At 39.2% G+C, this 20,517-nt stretch overlaps 1 long non-coding RNA gene across 1 annotated transcript; it reads right to left on the bottom strand.

Annotated features, from left to right (window-relative positions):
• Positions 1-123: 123 nt before the first annotated feature.
• LOC143155937 (uncharacterized) lies at positions 124-20,311 on the bottom strand. Its single transcript, XR_012994510.1, has 3 exons — positions 20,243-20,311; positions 1,270-1,346; positions 124-214 (listed from the first exon to the last, which is right to left on the bottom strand). It is a non-coding gene; the product is annotated as an uncharacterized LOC143155937 (long non-coding RNA).
• Positions 20,312-20,517: the final 206 nt, after the last annotated feature.

The following is a 20,517-nucleotide window of genomic DNA, read 5'->3' as shown; positions in this document are numbered from 1 at the left end:
GTAGGAATTTTAAATTTCAGAATTGCTGTGTCCCATTAAAAGCTGTCAAAGAAAAATAAATACATTAAATTTATTATCAAAATTCACAGCTTCATTTTCCTCACAGTGAAAGCTTTTCAGTGCCATCGTCATGCTGCAGAAGCATCGCTGAAATGGACAGTTAATTCTCCTCATGTTCATCTTTTTCCTTCTAAGTAGTCCAGTGGTTGCTTGCCTGAAAAATAAATAGATGGAGCGCTGTTGAATCCACAAAGTTGAGGACAGGATCAGAAAGCATTGCTTGTGCAATTAAGAGAGTTTCCTACAGTCAGTCTTTATGATTTCATAGAAAGAGGAATACGTACTTCCCTCAGGCTTGTCTGGATTTGATAGGGATATTTTCTCTCTTATGCTTTCTCTGGCTCACCACTTTCCTGGGTTTGTCTCAAATATTCTGAATATGCAGAATGTCTAACGAATACACAGTGTTCTCCAACTGCCTTTTTCATGTAGATGGAAAACCTCAGAAATATTTTTAAAGTTAGTTTTACCTCTTTCTATTAGCTGTTTTAACCAGAGCCTTTCCTGTTACATCATTTTAGTTTCAGAGTTTAATAAGAATTGGAATTCTGGTTTAAATATCTAAACAGATTTGTTCTATATGAGTCAGCTAGATTTCAAAATATTATTTTCAGCTTAATTAAACTTAAAGAGTTGCTCTAGGAACTGAAGAGTCATTGAAGATTTTTTTTTCTTAACAGTCTTTCTAAAAGTGATTTTACATTTCTGAACTTGATAAGCTTAAAAATTGCTGCATAAATATTTCTACACTATTATGAGTATTTCTAACAATTATTATGAAGCTTTTTTCCTCAAAAAACTTGTGTTAAGAATGAGCTGCAGCACTACATAGGACCTTGCAGTACTGTACCTAAGACATCACTACTGAAATTATAAAGGTATTAGGCAAACGTGCAGTTTTGTAAAAAGAATATACAAGATTTGCAACTAGAAGTTTCAAAGAGAAGCTGCTAATCTAAAATTTTTAAGATATAGCCACAATTTGCCTTCTTTCATGGAAACATCATCTAGACCAAAGTAACCAACATCTTCCGTAGAATATTTTCCAATCTTTGGTTTTTTTCCTTGAAAACTCTAGTGTATGAATGGAAAAAATATTTTCAATAATAATTTTGTAAATGCTGAAGCTGAAGGTTTTCTGAGGAATGAAAGGAAGAAAGCTGACTTTTATGACATGCTTTATGGCTCTGATAATACATTCATGCTTACCTCTTCTAAACAGAACATCCTTTCATTCTTTCAGAATCACACCTCGGTAAACCAGGATATCTTACACAGTTCCTTTCCTGAAATAAAGATCATAATTACACCACATGGGTTCCTTGTACAAGGGCCCTTATTCTTTGAGAAGAAAGTCTTGTTGGCTGTGTAGGTCTCAAGTGTGTTGCTCCTTGCTGTACAACACACTGTGTGAAGTATATTTACAACTAGCAGTTGAAGGCTCCTATCTAATGCTATAGAAGAACAGCATAACCAATAATCCATGCACACATGCATTTTCTAAAATAAAATAGAAAACCAAAGTAAAATGCAAATGTTAAAAGCAACATTTTAGACTCTGTAAAAATGTAAGTGGCTGTTTTGTGGTTAGGGGTACTATCTTCTTTGGATCTTCTTTGGGGTCTGAATGCATTTTTGGGTAACAGAAAGCAGAAACATCCACCTTTTTTTAATTAACAAAAACATTTAATTTATTAAAAAAACCAATCAACTTCTTCCCTCTCCTAGACCAAAAAACCCAAAGCACCATAAACATATGTTATCACTATGTCCTCTTCATCATATGTATTGTATGTATAAATTGTTTGCCTTTTAGGATTCTGCAAAGATGTACCCTGATTTGTAATGATTTGCCAGTACGAGTTATAATAACTCTAGTAGCACTATTCTGATATCAATAATCATGTTTTCTCTTCACAAACTTTTCTTACCTGCAAAAGTATTAATGATTTCGAAGAAAAATAAAAAATGCATGCCATGTATTCTTGTTCTCTAGCCAGATTTCAGGCAATTAAATAAAATGTTAGAGATGCCTGGATCCTTTGGAAGGCTATTTTTATACAACCAAACCCTGGTTGATACTTTCCATGATTATAATTAGACTGTGAATGGAAAAACAAACTGAGTAGTTGAAAATAATGTATACAGCTCATACATCTTTCTTGAAATGAAAATATTTTACAGCTTTTTATTTTTTTTTCCATTTGAGAACGCAGACAAATATGAAAACCCAACAAATCTGCAGTTCTACTTTACTCAGGGTATCTTAATCTTTCTCTCTTTCTCCACATGTTCCCTAGGAGAATGGTGAGCCCCAGCGATTTGCTGAGGCACTGCTTCTGTCTGTTCATGTTAGGTCATCCAGTTGGGGAAAAGAAACAACAATATCTTTCTAATTATCATTGTGGCATCTGAGTGCGTAAGTAGGTGAATGATTACAAACATCAAAACATGATTTGAGAATAATGAATCCCCTAAATGAGCATTTGCAGCAAACTGTCTGCAAAAAAATGAGCTGCAATTTGTTTGCACAAGTGTGTCAAACAGCTCTGAATTGCAAACACATACATAAGAATCTTTTGGCTTTTGGACAATTTAAAAAAAAAAAAAGGAGTTGCACTGACAGAGAAAAATATTAGTTATGAAATGTTTGTCCTTTATGCTTTATGTGTTTGGTCCCACTCAGAGAAGTGTATGTGTCTGTTGAGTTTTGCTTTTGGAGTTTGTCCTGGTTTTAGTTCTCTGGAGGATGAAGTATTTCTAGGACTCCTATTAGACATTCAGATAGAGTACTGGCATCTGATAGGACTGTAAATGACTATGAAACAGAGTTGCTCTGAGATGCTTAATCTTTCTCCCAAGGAATGTGGCTCCCTTCATTTCTGTAATCAGTGAGGAACACAGGACCCAAAGTGGTGTCTCGAATCACCAAATCAAGCTCTGTGTTGTTTCATGTACAGCACATAGCATTGTCTCCTCCCAAGCCAAGATGATTCCTTCTTCCGATCCATCAGGGCAGCTCCAGTTCATGCTGCCTCTTTCCTTCTAGGCTTGTTCAGTCTTCTGCTCAGCCAAGGTTTTTTCCTTGCAGAACAACTGAGCGATCCCAACAGAAGCACCGCACAAAGCCCAAAGTTTGTTTCACCCAACATTAGCAACCCAAAATGTAAGCAGCTATGACTGTGTCTAATTTGTGTGTGGGCAGCAGAAAAGCAAAGCAGAGCCCAGAGGATAATTCATTGCACTCTAAGATACATGTCTGAGATGGACAGTGTGAACTGGTCTCTGGTTGCCTGCCTTTTTCGGTCACTGTAAAACAGGCCGAGACAAAGAGTTTGGGCAAGATGCTAACTTCTGGATGTCTAATACTAGCTTAGACTATCCTTTAAGGTCACATTTGGCTCTGTAGTACTGCTTGGTTCCAAACAGCAAGAGAAGAGTATTTTAATTCTGTTTTTACTTGTTCAATGCATTTGACAAGGAGGGAGAGTCCTTTTCACACGCTGGCGAGCAAGTGTCCTCATGAGTAGTCTGATTCCCATATGACTGTTTGTGTCAGTTGTGGGCTCGGGGATTGGGCCCCATATGCATAGTTAGTTTAGCCTTTTCTTGTTTTAAGAAGTCTTGTTTAAATCATAACAATTTAAATATAAAGATGGAAATACAAATAAAAACTAAGAAAAAACCTAGAAGTGTGTTTTGTCAATTCCCTTTGCAAAAGCATGAAATGCTCGCATGAAGCCAGACCCAGTTCCTCCTGAAGTGAGAGGAACCTTATCTACAGATGATTAAGTTATACACTTATGTTAGAGCTCATTTAATGAAACCTTGCAATCATGGCTTCTGTTTGTTTGAGGGGTGAGCTAACAATACTTTTTTGTTAGTTTTTACTAACAGCTGGCAAAATGTTAAAAAATGTAACAGGTGGATTAGCCAAAGTTTGCAGTAAAGGCCACATCAAATAAAGTCAGATCTGAATCAACAAAAATTAAATTGAAACTCTTGAAAAACAGACAGATATTTTGTCCCTTTTGTACCAGATGCAGTACCATGCGTAATGTGTCTTCTCACGTAGGACTCTGTGCTATACATCTCATAGCAGATGCAGAAGGAATACAGATATCACTGAAATAACAATAACAATGATAAACCTCCTTCGAAAACTGTGTGAAATAGGGAAACATCTTCATTGTTCTTGTGCCAGAGTTCAGATTATGTGGTTGATCTCTAATCAGTATTTTTCATATTACTTAATCGACATAACACATTTTGCATCTCCAGCATATTTTGTTGAAATCTGTGGCTAACCTAATCTGTAGTCCAAATGCGCTGCTGGATGAAAGCCCAGCTCTTCAGCGTGCTTACTATGATTTCGAAGCAGCGGGACATTCAGCACCCTGAAGGCTTGTGTATAGATAGGTTCAGGCCTATGCCTACAGCCCCCCTCATCACACATTTGATGAATGCACAATGTAATATGTGCATACGTGAGAGACTCGGGCTCCTGCTCCTACTCTTTTGGGCTGCTGTGGAAGAACAGACTTGGGCATGGTGGCTCAGTAGGGAGCATGGGCAATGGTAAGGTCTCTTCTTCCATGCCCACTATGAATTCTCAGTCGTTAGATAGACCCTTTCAGAGCCCTATTTCCCAAAATAAAACTGAGGCAAGGAGCAGGCAGTGTGGAATGAGGCTGTTCCAGCTCTGAGTTGAGAGGAGAGAGGTCATAAATAACCCTGGTACACATCGCTCTTCCCTTCCAAGTCTGAGGATATAATCTTCTCATACAGTAACAATATAAACCTTTTTCTTCACATAGTTCAGAGGAAGCCAAGTCTTTGCATTTCCCAGCATCCTGCAACTTTAACTAATATTTGATTTTTACAGCAAAGCCAAGGCACTGAGCAGTATTTTGGACCGTGTTTCAAGAGCAGCAAAGAACATTGCTGGGTGGAGCGTGGACATTAGTCTCCAGAGGCATGAGCACCCTCTTGCACAGGGCTATAATGCTGCTTTCTGATATATACTGACTGACACTGCTGTCTCAGACCACTGTGCCTTTATCAGTTGACCTTTGCAGTGTGCTTCTTTTTTTGCTTGTTGATGGGGAAATAACACATACTTTTCCAAGTCAGGCTTATGTCTCTGTCCCTGTTAACTTGCAGCAACAAAACCAGGAAAAACCAGCTCTCCAGTGGACTACAAATTTGAAGCTTCTGTTTCTGATGATTTTATTCTTGCACAGGTACCTATAGTTCCCCAGGCAGTTCATCGGTTAATCTTGCTGCGTGTATGTGTATGTATGTATATCTTCATGTACCTTCTCTGCAGGGCAGTGATTAACCTGCTTGTAGAGAAACATATTTATCAATAACAGATAAATTTGAAAAAACACATCAGTGGAAAGTAGCTTCAGTGTTAGCAACATCGTTTGAAGCAATGTTCAAGGTAATAGGAGAGTATGATAAGATTCTCTGGCTTGCTTTCTACTAATGAAGACACAAGTTTGGACTTTGATGAAGATTTTTACATTTGGAAATTTCCTGTGAAGACAATGAAAACAGAAAATGTTATTCAATTTGTTTCCTAACTGGGGGTTTTCAAATGTCTAAGTAGTGTGAATTTTTTCCATGGGCAAACCCCTACATCCAACTCTGCCCAAGACATCTTTATCTGGGCATGGAAGATATTCTGGAAGAAAAGAGAATATCATATCAAAGATTCTGCATTTCTTATAGCAATTAACTAATTCCAAAGATATACAAAATATAAATACTTGTGTTAGATACTAAATTATATGCATATCTTAGCATTGACTATACTTTCTGATTTGCATGTATGATTTTCATTTGTCCACTGTATATACCTGTATACATCATGCAGCTATCTATAAAAGACATTAAATCAATGAGCTACTGAAATCACTTCAGAGATAACTCTGCTTGATTTAAATCTGTGATCATGCTTTATTAAGTTCTTCAAGCCTATTGAGGTGGGTTGACTGTGGCCATCAGCTAAGCACCCACCCACCTGCTCATTCTCTGGTAGGATAGGGGAGAGAATTGGAAAAGCAAAAGTGAGAAAAGTCATCGGTTGAGATAAATATAGTTTAATAAATGAAGCAAAGCTGCATGTGCAACAGAGCAAAATAAGGAATTTATTCATTACTTCCCATCAGCAGGCAGATGTTTAGCCACTTCTTGGAAAGCAGGGCCTCCACATGTGTAACAGTTACTTGGGACAAACGCCATAACCATGAACATCCTCGCTTCTTCCTCATTTCCCTGAGCCTTTATTGTTGAGCATGATGTCATATGGTATGGAGTATCCCTTTGGCCACTTTGAGTCAGCTGTCCTGGCTGTGTTCCCTCCCAGCCTCTTGCCCACCCCCAGCCTGCTTCTGGAGCGGGGAGTGTGGGAAAAATAGAAAACAATACTATGCAAGCACTGCTCCACAATGGTATGTTATCAACACTGTTTTAGTCACAAATCCAAAATACAGCACCATACGTGAAGAATGCTGTGAAGAAAAATAACTGCTGTGAAGAAAAATAACTCCATCCCAGCTAGAACCAGTACACCTATTTAGCAGCATCATACTAAGAGTCTTTTTTCAGGATATTAAGTGATGGTGGCTGATATACTAGTTTCTGTCTATCCTTCTCTTACCAAGAAAACTGCACACAGATTTTTTGGTTTTAAGTTGGTTTTATGTTTAACGGGGGTGCTTGGCTTTCCATGCCCTGGTGAAATCACTTACCTCTGGAATTTAAAGAGGTGTGGGTCTGGTGATTCTCTTATCTTTTGGCAGTGATAGTGATAGTACTAGATTGGCAGCTCCCATGAAACATCCATGAAAGTACTTAATATCTGTGCTACAGGGAGGGTCTTGATGCTAAGGGATAGAGTCCCAGAGGTACCTTGCAGGTGTCCTGAGCCTACGTCTCTACAGCCTTCCTTCAAACACATCCTGAAGGAAGCCTGAAAATGAGGTGATTGCCTGACAGAATGTCAGCATAAAGGAAAAGATAAGCTAAGTGAGGATGTAATGCCCTTCCCTCCTCCTCCTCCTCCCTGAAAAGAGTCTGGCATCTTTGCCCTCCCTTAGGGAGGCATTGGCAATCAGCTCCAATAATGAAGGAAGCATTGGCAATCAGTTCCAATAATGGCTCCATTATTAATGGGTATGTTTTCTTCCTACGATATGTTTCTTCCTTGATTCTGTCTGTAGGAGTCTTATTCTCCTTACCCCTTTGGCTAGCATTAATTTGTTCAGCTTCTTTTTTTTCCCCCTGCCCTTTCTTTTCCCGGCAAACCTTAATTAATTCTGTATATTCTTGTTTAATAATACTTACCTACCTCAGAGGGACATTTTGAAGCTTAATTAATTATTGTACAGGTATTTTTTTCAGTTGCATCTTTGAGCAATCCCTCTTTGCAGCTATTCTGGCAACTTCTCGTTCTTTCCATTCTTCTTTTGTAGGCCTTGTAAACTCTTGCGCCTCAGTGAAGACAATTAAAATTTCTCTGCTCTTCTTCCACATTGAGGAACCATTCCTTGCATTAAGGTCTGCTCTCTCTGGGTTGGACTGAAAGGGAACCTATGTTACTCCTGCTTGTGTGCTTTCCCACATATTGAGTTTCAGAGCCATGGTCCCTGTCCTAAGCCGCTGAAGAAGTGCTGTTCTGACCTGGTATGAGGCTCCCCAAGGCTGGGCTGCTCTGGGAGATGGTACCTAAGCTGTGAAGAAACACACAAACCAGAGGGGAATGGAGGCACTGTTGTTAACTTCTTCAGCGCTTGTGAAGCGTTGATTTTAACCAGATGAAATACACCTAAGGTGCTGCCTGTCCATTCTCATGGACAACTGAGGGTTGTGTGGCACCCTCAGCCCTCCCCTCCACAGCCTTCTCTACCCCTCAGCAGCCACTGAAACCGCTTCGCTTACCATCCTCTAAGACTTTTTCTGGTGGCTCCTGATGCATATTTTCAGATTCCTCTACATATTCATATGCCATTTTTGTCTTCACAGAGATTATTTTGTCACATCTGCATACACCCCCCCCCCGCCCCCCCCAGGATGAACCTGTGGGCAGTTTTATAGCAGGACAAAATTTCTTTTGTCACTGTAGAGAAAGAGGATGGCTGAAGCATTTCATAATGTTCCCAACCTACCCCCTCCAATTGTTCAATTACCTTAGCAAGAGCTTGATGACAAGGGTGTTGGAGCCTTGTGATAATTAGGGAATGGGGGACTGCGACAAAGAGAGAAAAAGACCACTAATCTAAGACTTTTTATGAAACTCTAGGTGAAACAACTTCTTACAATGATTAAAAAGTTCTACTGACATTTATTTTTAAAATATTAGCTAATTCTACACCTCCGGTTTTCTTTGATCTAAGACATTAAACTTCCACAGAACCACCCAAGCGGAAGGGGACATAACTCCTTTAGCTGATTATATTCAAGGAAAAGAGAAAGGAGGAAATCTCGTCTAAAAACTCTGAGTGACTTCACTAAATGCAGAATATTCTTTTGTAGCAGCATTGCTTTTCCATTTTTTTCAGATTGAATTGCATTTTGAAAGCCAGCACTCCCTGCCTGTTCACTGCTGCAACAGCTGCACTGCCTTGGGTTTATCGCTTGATACATCGTGATACCAGGTGGTCTAAAGACAGAGACTCAAGACAAGAATTGGAAGCAAACTACATTATGACTTAACAAAAGTCCTGGTTCTCACATTAGCCTGGTGATTATGACAAATTTGGAACATGTAGTACAAGCCACATTTCTGAAATCATGACAGATTGTAAAAGCAATAAGTTTTAACTTATGTTTTAAGCCAAACACATTTTTTTTGGCCTGCAGTGTATTCTGAATATTCTATAGACTTTCCATAGGCTGTATTCCCTTTGAAATCAATAAGAGAACTACAATGTGAATCCAAAGACTGAGTTTTGCCCTGAGTGGTTTTGATACTAAAATAGCTAGTTTTCTCTAAGAAGGTGTGGGTTTCAGATTAGCAAAAGAGTCTTTATAACATGGAGATGAGACACCTTGAAGGCTGTTTTGGTTTCCTGTGGGTTTCCTCCCAGTGTTGTGAGAAGCATGTGCTTTGCCAGGTCTAATGCTACTTGAAAGACATCTACTAAAACAATAATTAAATAATAAGACTAGTTGACATGCTTAAAATTCCCCAAGAGTTGTTACAGAGTGCTCTCAAATCTGAAGTGGCCATCAAGGAAAATTTTTATTGTAGTCATCATCCATGCAGCATGAGCTTCAAAACAGCATTTTTTTTCTTCAGTGCTATCCTGAAACATTCCAGATATCTCCTTCAACTCTTGCCCAGAGCTGGACTAAACCTCTGTCAACAATCCAGCACTCACCACTATGGCTCAGTAAATGCACTACTTGGAATAACTTGAAAAAAAAAAAAAAGGAACAGATATTGACAGAAAATAATTTACCATCTACAGACGGCATATTTCAATTGCAGTTTTACTGCTAATCAACCTTCCTTCCTTCTCCTCTGCCAGACATTTGTGTAATTTTTCATGACAGTTTTGCTTCTGTTCTCCCTGCACCCTGCTTTTATTAAGAATAAATGATCAATGATCTTAATGCAATGCTACCTCCAATATTTTCACTGTGTTACTATTCAGCTTCTTTCACATGTAAAACAATTTTTAAAATTGCTAAAAGTAGTGACTTTTCCCTGCTTCATTTAGAATGTTGCAAAATTACATTAAAAGATGAAACCATGTGGACGACTTATTAAACTCTCCCACATTTGTGTAATTTAGACATTACATAATGTATGAAGGAGCACATCTCATATATACATATTTCAACAATAAACATTAATAACATGTTAATAATATCTTTATTTCTATGCTCTTCCTTTACTCTATCAAAGGAAGCTGGAAGCAAAGTTCATATCACAGTTATTTTCATTAAAGCTACCCTATTTTAAGAAAAGCCTAAGCTTTCTTCAGTGGGTTATGAATATTTTACCTTTCAGCATACACATAAATATACAAATATATGTATTTCATACACCTGCTACTTAACAAATGTTCTCCATCTGGACAAGAAGATATTTCCAGGACATTTAGACTCATTATGATGAATGGAGCCATTACCAGAAGATCAGGTACAGGGTCATCGAAAACAATGGACAAAGTTGGTAGGAGACTGGTTTGGATTCCACAGAGATGGATATAATAGCTGCTTTCTCAGTTACAGTTATTTTTATTGCTTATACATTCTATACTTCTACAGTTATTATTGCAACTATAGTCTATATTTTATACTGTGAAACCATGCTGTGACTGCTGATAATAGAATTTGATGTTTATATTGCAATGAAGCCTAGAGACTATTCCACTTTGCCCTTGCAATAAGCACCGGGCAAGTGCAAAAATGTCTATGGACTAGAATTTGGAGATAACTGGGATGTTCCCAGCTTTGTTATCTGAAGCCCTCTGAAGTCATATCTTGTTTTCCTGAATGCAAAATGTAACTTAAAAAGAAAAAAAAAGTTCAAAACCTGTGAGCCGGGGTAAGGAGAGCAGAGAGTTTGTATCTCTGGTGCCAGGGAGTGGGGCTGCCCAGCTGGTCACCTACATGAGAATCCCACAGCTGCTGACTGAAATAGGACCACTGGCAAAGGTTCATTCCCAACTGAGAAAAACCGATAATGAGGGAGGGTCAGAGCAATGCCTGTTCTGGTATACTTAGAGGAATCTGGAGTCCTTTTATATATGGGTGCAAAGGCAGTGTGAAAGCACAAGCTCTGCCCCAAGACCCCCAGAGTAATCAATGAGCAGATGGGGAAAGAAGGTGGTCAAAATTACTGGTACACCAGGACACAGGCTAAGGCAACTTCCGTCACTGGATATTTTTGAGAACAGGCTAGCAAAGTACCTGTTAAGTGTGTTTTACATATTGTTGATCCTACTTTGGAGCAGAGGAATGTTCTTCTAACCCCATTATGACACTATTCCTTTGACAGTGTATTTAAAGGGTGACTCATAGACCTTGGGCCAAGTTCTACAAGCATGGCAAGATCATATTGATCAAGATTCAATAGTTTAAATAGCAGAAAACACACTCCCAGCACCCGCAGCATGTGAAGCATGAGATCCAGTGGTTATTCCAGGACTGATGGACCAGTGGTGGGTGGTTGTTTGGGTTCTTGGCAGCGCAATGCAACTGAACTTGTTTTAATTAACCACTTGGGTTAATTAACCAGCTGTGGGACAGGACCTGCATATGGAGGCTGGTCTCTCTCCACTGACTTTGGGGAAGGTCCCTTCCAGCCTCAACCATTCTGTGATGTTACACCTCCTTTACTTTAGGAGGGCAGTAACACTGAGGGGCAGTGCTACTGTGGGCACAGGCTAGGTGTCAGGTACCGACACTGGGCTGAAAGACACCTGTGAAGAGCTCTTTCATTGCCACCATCCTCAGTGGACCAACTGGCCATAGAACCTGGAGCACTGTCTATGACCTCAGCCAGCTGCGCTGAACCAGTGACATCCGTTTGCCTTTCCATGGGGAGGGATGCCTGTCTCCTTGGTGCTGTCATCCATCTCAGGCCTGGTGAGCCCTGAAGCGTGGTGCTCTGCGCTCAGGCAGGAGTCCCTTCGGTGGGTGCTGCAGGGATGCCACGTCACTATGTCCACATTGATGCTGTATGATTAAGGCCAACAGAGGAGGAACTAACCTAAGAGGTAGTTTTAGTGCTCACACAGTTTATTGTACATCCCCGGTTGGGAGTAGTGGAGAGCTGGGTACTGAGAAAAGCACCAGATTTTGCCTGCAGAATTGCAGTATCTGGCTAAGCATGTCAATCTGATCAGTTCTCACACTTTCTTGGGCATGTGTCTGGAAAAGACCCACCATTAGAAACAGTAGTAACAAGCAAATAATGACATGACATGCATTTAAAACCAGTGTCGATACTGTCAGAAAACCAGCTTGCTTAGGGAACAGATCATACCAGCTGGAAGACAGCAACAGTTGTTCCCCTCATGGCAGAATTAGAAGCAAATGCTATATAAATGGACAATTAATATTTAAAAGAAATCATAAAGATTTACTTGCGTGACTGAAAGTATCCCAGATCCACAGAGAGAGGAAAGAACATAAAAAAGTTTATTTGTCTTAAGGAATGGATTAGTGAACATGAGAATCTCTATGAAGACCAATCAAAAATTCCAGGAATCAACATTTTTCTAATCAGTCAAGGGTAGAATCATTATAGATAGCAGCATCTGACTGAAACCACATCTAACTACTATTGTGTGATATTCCTTAGCAATTGTATAGTAACAAAATCATCAAGGTTAAATATGAAACCCCACAATTAAGTGAATTCAGTTATATAAGTATCAGTCATTCTAGATATTGTTACAAGTCAAAGACTGGGAATAAAGGAGAATGATGTTTGCAAATTAAAGGTCACATTCAAATTGTCTAAGGAAGTTGCTTCTGCCAGACAGACCTTTATTAATATGACAGCTAGACCAGAGCTGGCTTTATGGATAAATATGGCTAAACCTACAATTTGGTTAACTAATGCTAAAAAGGAATTTAATTTTATTTTAGCAGAGAGAGTCTCACGAAAACATTCAACTTCAGGTTTTTGCATTCAGAAGCTTAACCTTAGCTGCTGTAGTTATGTTCTATGAATTATGCACTTTTAAAAATGTTTGTATAAAAATTATGCTTACATTAAAACTGTTGATTTAAACAAAATATTTGAAAAATATTTGAAAAACTTGGGGCCAAGCACTCATAAAGCACCCAGCACAGAAAGTTGAGAACCTGGGGTGTAAACACATTTTCTAGAATTCATGGAAGTCTATTCACAGGTCTGTCTTAAGCACAGGATTTTTTAGGATAGTCAAGTACAACAGGTACTGAGAAACTTTCTAATGATAAGAGTCCTTTTGCTCTCCAAGGGAACTCCATCTGCTCCACTAATCATGACATACACAAAAGCAGAAAAACACATTGTTCAGAGATTTTTTCAGTACATTTGTTTGTAAAGTTTAAATTGAGGAGAAGCAGGCTTTTCAAAGTTGGAACATTATTTCAGTTTTTGAAATTTTGAACTATCTAAGAATTTGCAAGTCAAAACTCCTAAATAATCTTGCACCAAACTGAATTTAACTGCAGATTCTGCGAGAAGCAATTTTCAAACCTTTGGGAAAGTCTTGCAATATTTCACACCAAATGTTAAGACTGTTTTTAAATTTGCAGATAGCTCTGTTGATTGGCCTGTGGCCTTTAAGGTACAGTGTCAGTTTAGCTTACATTTCCCCACCTTTTACATCTTCTCCTGGAAGAGTGAATATGGTGTCTTGAATAGCCAATGCCATGACTGCTTTAGAAATTGTGGGAATAAGATTAGAAAAATGTAATTTTTATCTGAATTAACATTGAAAAGGGTGAGGCAGGTGAGATCATTCAACTGATTTATTCTCCATATTTAGTAAATATCTCATTGCATAGGTATGGTGAATATCAACAGCTGTAGCTCTGAGCCTGTCCTGAATTTCCAAAAAGGGGGGTGATCATAGCTAAAATTTGGATGTAGTTTCAAAAATTGTTTTCTAAATAACTCACAACATCTAATGGTAGCTTGAGATTTCAGAGGCTGATCTTTGAGAGGGAAAAATGAAATGTTTTGTAATCATCATATTACCACAAACCTGTGATCCAAAATGTTGAAGGCACAGAAGTAATATCCTGTAGCTTCTAATATTGAATGCTGGAGCATACGTACATAAAACCTGACCACCCTTGATTTCTGGGGGGTAAAAAACACTGTGAAAAAAACTACAGAACTGCCTACTAAAACCTGGCATCTGAACATTTCTTGCATTAGGGGACCTCGACTTCCACATCACTCTGGCAGTGAACATTGGCATTTGACTTCCTACATGGAAAAGATGGCAGGTTTGGTCTTGCCCAAATGCATGTGTTAGATCCTGTCTGCAGCCAAGAGCTGGATAGGGGAGTCGCTCTCAGCCCACCACTCTGAGAGCCTGATAACTGCTTCATCCATCCTGCCTGGATGCTGATCCTCCTTCCTGATCCCTGAACTCCCCCGGCTTTCAGGCTTTCATCTTGTCCTGAGTCACCGAATCAAATAAATACAAGATGAAGGAGTAAGTAAGTTAACACAAGAGTGAAATCTTAGGATGCCTATTTATCACTGTCTCAAGATACCCACTTCCCACACGGGTCAAGGGAAGCGCACACAGAGGACCATTGGGGAGTAAGCACCAGTGGTACAGCACAGAGGCTGCTTCATTCCAGCAGTGCTGCTGCACCGAAGCCTTCACTCCAGGATGCTGGGAGCTAGCGTGTAATGTCCCAGTCCAGCCTAGATGCCTGGGTCATGTCACAGGAGGGACAAACGTCAGTTTCTTCAGCAGTCTTGGGAGACTTTTGGACAGGACAACAATGTGCTATGGGCTTGGCTGCTGGTATTGTCCCAGTGACACTCAGCTATGTATCTTAGCTGACAGAGCAGCCCGACTGTTACCCAGCCATTATGCCTTTGAGGATGGCACAAGGGGATGAAGAGCAGCCGTCAGTCAGAACATGGCCAGGCTATGCTGAGGCAGCTCACAAACTGCTTGAGACTCTGCCTCTAACTCCCATTAACTTGTCAGTGCCGTCCAAAATCTCAAAGTCCTGCTGAGTGCTTGTTATGTTTGAACAACAAGGAGTTCCAATTTCCAGTGGAACACCTCTCCCCATTTTCCCTCACAGGGGACTTTGACCTTTCTTTTCAGACAAGGATTTGGCTGCAGCATGTGTGTATTTGTCATCTTTTGCCTGTACAACCACAGTTTTACCACTGAATTGAACATAAAACTGAAGCAAAAGGCTACAGCTAATGTAGCTTGTCTCGTTTCTTCATGCCTCCTGCTCTGGTAAGCCTATGCTCAAATCTTTCCACCACCCAGTCATCTCTTGATGCCAGCTTTTGGTTCTAATCTCAGTCTTAATTTTTACAAGAATTTATGGAACAAGCTGCAGCTAAAGTCAATTCCTGGGGCAGACCACCAAACTGAGGGTGGAGCTTTTGAAGAAAAGGGACAGCATGTTCCCTGTTTCCAAGCTCTTATAAAAGAGGAGCCCAGGTGGATCCAGAACCTGTATGCCCTAAGAAATGCTGTGAAGCCTTCGTATTTAAGTGAGACTCTTCCACAAAAGACACTTGGAGAGCTCCAATATTCTCGGTGATTCCCACCAGCATTGCCTGAGCAGTCAACAAACATTCTTCTTTTCAAGCTGAATTTGGTTTCAAAGACAAAAGTCCATGAGGAAAGAGCCTTGAGGCTACTGTGCTTGATTTTATGTGAAACACACAGATATTCCAGGCATAAGTGACAAGGCAAATCACAAGATGGCGAGATTAGACAAAAAAATCTGTCATTTGAAATAATACTTGACTGTTATTTGTTTGGAATGCACCATAGACAGTGAGTCATTGGCCAAAGTAGCTGAAGTTTAGGATATTGTTATGAATGCGGGCCCTTTTTATATTTCCGTGAAGCAGTCTTGCAGTATTTGGAGCTTTAGAGAAAGCTAGAAAATTTTCTGCTAGAATGGAAAGCAGTTCAATCTTACCTAAGCCCTAATGTTATGTAAGCTAATATTGATAGCATAAACATTACTAGGGCATTAGAATAAAAGCTGCAGGAAATTCAGGCCTGCATAGCTGATGTTGAAATTTAATATATGGATTCCATATTTACCCAGTGTCAACAACAGCTACTCACATGCTTTCAATGCTTTCAGTCTATGCATGGGGTGAGTGTATAAAAGATAGGAACCATGTGGCAAACCATATACTAGCAATATGTGCGGTATAATAGACAGAAAAAAAATTCCATACACCCCTGATTATGCTATGATTACGCATAACGTTCTTACATATAAGACAACCATCAAATCTACAACAAACAAAAGATACATATTTAGCCATGACCACCAGATATTTTGGGGTATATTGCTTTTGGTACAAATAATATTCTCAGTTTTCTGTTGCATAAAAGTAGTGGAATATTATCATCTTAATCCAAACAAACCTCTGTCACTACAGTTAGGTTAGGCAAATAGGTAGTTATTAAGATATGCCCATGCTATATATGGATAGGTGCATCCACACAAATATATACACACCTCTATGTTTGCATATATAGATATATATTATTTAGATCTATGTAGAGAAAGGGAGAAAGTGAGAATGAAGAAGAAGAATACAAATATGGGAGACAACTTGTGTTAATGTTTTTGAATACAGTCAGAATATTACCTACCTTCTTGAAAGGAGAAGGAAGGATTTGTTCATGGGCACATTCACAGGGAGTGCTCAAGACAGTGCTATTTCTGTCTCATTAAAATTTTCAAAATTTAAAAGGAAATTCAGGGGAAAAGTTTAAACTTGGAACAGAAATTTGCATGAACTCTCAACTTTAGTTCTCTCAAAATTGAATTTCCCTTTGCTGGTTGCTCTTATGGATGAAGTATATTGATTCTTTACTCTGAAACTTTGCCCCATCTTCTTCCTTGAGCTTTTACTGGAGAAATGCTCAGATTTTCTACCTCCTGCTTATACTTCTGTTTGTTCTGGATTTTACATAACAGATGCTTTGCTCCTTTTCATGTAAAGATGGATTAATTGTGTAGTGATATCAAAGCTAACTGTCAAAATATTAGACTGTATTAGTTTTGAAGCTTTTAAGAGAAACCAGACTTTTAGAGTTGTCCTGTATGACAACGTGTCAGCCAGTGATAGGACCAAAATTAATGACTAAGTAGTTAATATCCTGAATGGCAGAGACATAACAAGACTAGAAATAATACCTTATAGACACACTTCCATTACTACAACATGAAGTCTACCTAGAGGTCAAGCCTTTTAAAAATGAAAACTTCAGAGAACCTGGTATCTGTTTAGGTACCTAAGGACATTGAATAATTTTCAAAGCTCTCATGAAATGATGGCTTGATGAAACATGCTGAAAATCTGAGAGAAAAGTAATTTCTAACATCATTAGGAAATGAAGACTTGGGCCTATTTTTTTTTAAACCTTGGACATAATGTCCCATCATAGTTTACAACATAACAAGATCTTTATGGGCTGGACAGTGAGTGTAGGAAAATTGTACTTTCCCATGGTACTTTGCTCACTTGGCCACAGGAGATTTTCCTGTATCTTAGAGCCACATTGTATAGACAGAAGTAGTTGAACTGTGGAAATAATGATTCACAGATGTGTGAGAATTTGTTTCAGACACTGGGGAAGATACATAAAATGTGCATTTTGTGAGCTCTACTATCCTTTTCCCTAATGGCATGAGTTAAACTTCTGAGTAGCTAGCATTTTTTCCTAGCAATGCTCTTAATATAGGTTATACACTACTATATTCTACCTTTTTTCATCTGCCACATGTGGTAAGAACACAATGACTCCATTGTTGCTAAGCTTAAACTTCCTCCCTGTTACCACAGTACCTACAAACTGGGAGAAATTGCAGATAATCTGCAAGTCATATATTTATGGGCTGATTTTCTGCTGTCTCCTTCTTCTTATAATCCCTTCTTTTATTCTAGTAGTGAGCAGGATGCTTCTTTATTCCTTTAATAGTTGGTGGTGTTAATTATTTTTTCAAACCAGAATACATGAGTGGAAAAGTCACCCCAAGAGCGTGGTCTTTGCTGCCATTCTCCAAGGTCCATTATGCTGGTTGTCAGGCTGGTTATCCATTATTTGTATGTGCTAAAGCAATCAGTGGGGCACTTTTTCTTTCTCCTGTGCTGCGTTGTGTTCTAGTGGTCCCGCAGGCTCCATCTGCACCTCAGCCTTTTGGCTCGACCGACCTGCTTCAGGTTCTTTTGATTGCTGCTGATTTTCACTCTAGTATTGCCACTGGTGAGATCACACTGCAGCAGTCCCAACAGTCCAGCTAGAATTGAATAGGTTTTTAATCTAGTAATGTGAGTGTTGACATAGCAATTGTTTGTGGCATTGAAATGTAAAAAATGTAAAAAAATGTTCCTCTCCTCTTCTTGGTTTCAGGTCAGAAAACAACAGTCTCTTCTTCTGCCCAAGTCCCCAGATCAGCGTCTCTCCACCACCTCAATTTTTCTGCAGTCACAAAACTCTTCAAACACCTTTGTGAGCTGATCCATTGTCTGGGGCATTCTCCTGGCAGTACTCTCTTCTTAATATTTTTTTTCCCCACTGAGATGATAAAAAACTTTAGTTTTCTCATTTTCACCCCACCATGGTCAGCTCTTCATGCATGTCCTGTCCTTCCTTCCACTGCTTCCATACTGCATAATTTTTTTTGGTCTGGAAAAACTAACCTTCCTTGTAGATAAGGGTCTCTAGGAGGACCTTCCTCTCTGCTGCTGTCTAGCTGCTGTTTTGTTTTCCTGTTAATCACATTCTTCCCCTAGCTGTGGATCTCACTGGACTGACCATTGCCACCATAATTTATGTAGTACCTGCTGGGAAAAAAACAGGAGAGCTCTGTTGCTCTGAAACTAAATTGGCACTTTACTATTTAGAGAGGCACTGTGAGTGCAGCCACCGTTTCCTCTAGGTGCTTCCTGCTGCCTCCACCAAGATTCTTTCTCCTGGAAGATACAGAATGGTGGGGGGTGTGTATGTCCAGGTTGCAGTTTATTGCATCCAAATGCAACTATAAAAACCAGACCAGATGACTGGCAACCTATACGCAGGTCTTTCTCTCTGCTGACTAAAAAGGGGAGGTAGGCAATTAGATCAGATGAAGATGTCTACCCTGTCTAAAGCGAGGTGAGATAAATCCCATCAGTGTTACTTGTGATGGATAGCCTTTACTTCACAGCTGCCATTAAATAGCATTTAAATATATTTAAAAGAACCTTAATAAAAGGTGTTGTGAAGCAAAACACAACTACTCTTAACATGTTGTAATTGCACACTTCAGCGTGTCTGGCAGATAAGGCATCTATTGTTCCTTTAATGCACGTGAGACGAATAGCACATTTAATTACCCTGTATGTCAAAATTAATACAGATCCCAAAGCAGGCAGTGTCAATACATTTAGTTATATAGCAATTATAGTGCAGCCAGAGCCACTTAATGTACATGACTGAAAACAGAAACTAAACAAACATGAAAAAAGGGGGAAAAAAAGCATGGATCAGTGCTTCAAAGAATAACCTTATAACCCCAGGAAAGCAGGAGTTGTTCATTAGTACTAGGCTGCAGGTCCAAATAAATATGTAACCTCTCAAAAGTGTTCAGGCCAACCCCAGAGCCTGTTAGGACTTGTTGTTTTAGAGACCTCAGAAAGGTGAAGGTGAGCTCTTGACACAATGCTTTTCATTTGAATTCACTTCCTGCTCTCTCATTTACTGGAGGTAACTTCCCTTGGTACCTCAGCTGGCTTTCTTCACACAGAATGATTCGCTATTTGCATTTTGGTTCTAATACTGAATTCGCCTAACATGATTCAATCTTATTTTCCCAGTGGTACCATTAATATTTTAATTTAATCAGAATTTCAGGAACTTGCTTGCCATCCAGAGCAACTTGGTTACCTGTCAGCCTCCATCAGCTTGTCATATTAGAGGTGATTGTTCCTTGAATCTAATCTACTTTAAATGATTTCATTGGGTAGAGGTCTATAAATCATTTCAGAATGGGTCTGACAGATGAAGGCTTAGGTAAGTAAACAAATCAGGCTTGCTTTACTTTAGGCAGCAATGAACTTGGCTTTATCAACTTCTCATTGATTTCTGCACTCCAAAAGGTAAAAAAAATCTCTTTAACATAACAACATTATTAATATAAGTACAGTATTACAACCAACCATAATTAAGATAAGTCCCAACATTCAGTGATGAGGCTGACTTAAGAACATTGCAGACTGCATTTCAATAAAGCCTGTTATGCAGTTTGAATTGATGAATTAATTTCCGAAAGGTTTACTTTCGTCTTTCCAATCAAAACAGAAATTAACTGAATATTAAGCAGTCCAGAGTCCCTCTGGATTTTGAGCCAAGTTTATAAAGGATAATATGATAAGGCTGCAGCTGGGAGTCTAATGTACAGTATATTATTTGAACATTACAGTATGTTCACATTTACTTACCTAAATTGTAGTTAAAAGCAAAAATCTGGTCCCTGTGAAATGTTGCTGAGGAATCAGACATCACATTGTGGTTCACTTCAGACACGTGCTGGGGCTGAGTTAATCAGTGATTGTCAGCATGAAGCTGGCAATGACAAAGTGATACAGAGAACAAGGTATGTTACGTAAGAGCACATTTTGTTGTAGTCTCTGGATTTCAAACAACAGTGGCATGTGTAGCATGGAAGAACTATGTCTCCTTCAGTGTAGGCAAGGGGGAAAACTGCTTTCCTGCG

The sequence above is a fragment of the Aptenodytes patagonicus genome, chromosome 1 (assembly GCF_965638725.1).
Source record: "Aptenodytes patagonicus chromosome 1, bAptPat1.pri.cur, whole genome shotgun sequence".
Taxonomy (NCBI): domain Eukaryota; kingdom Metazoa; phylum Chordata; class Aves; order Sphenisciformes; family Spheniscidae; genus Aptenodytes; species Aptenodytes patagonicus.
Note: the sequence above shows the minus strand (reverse complement) of the source record. Positions and strands in the feature narration are given on the sequence as shown.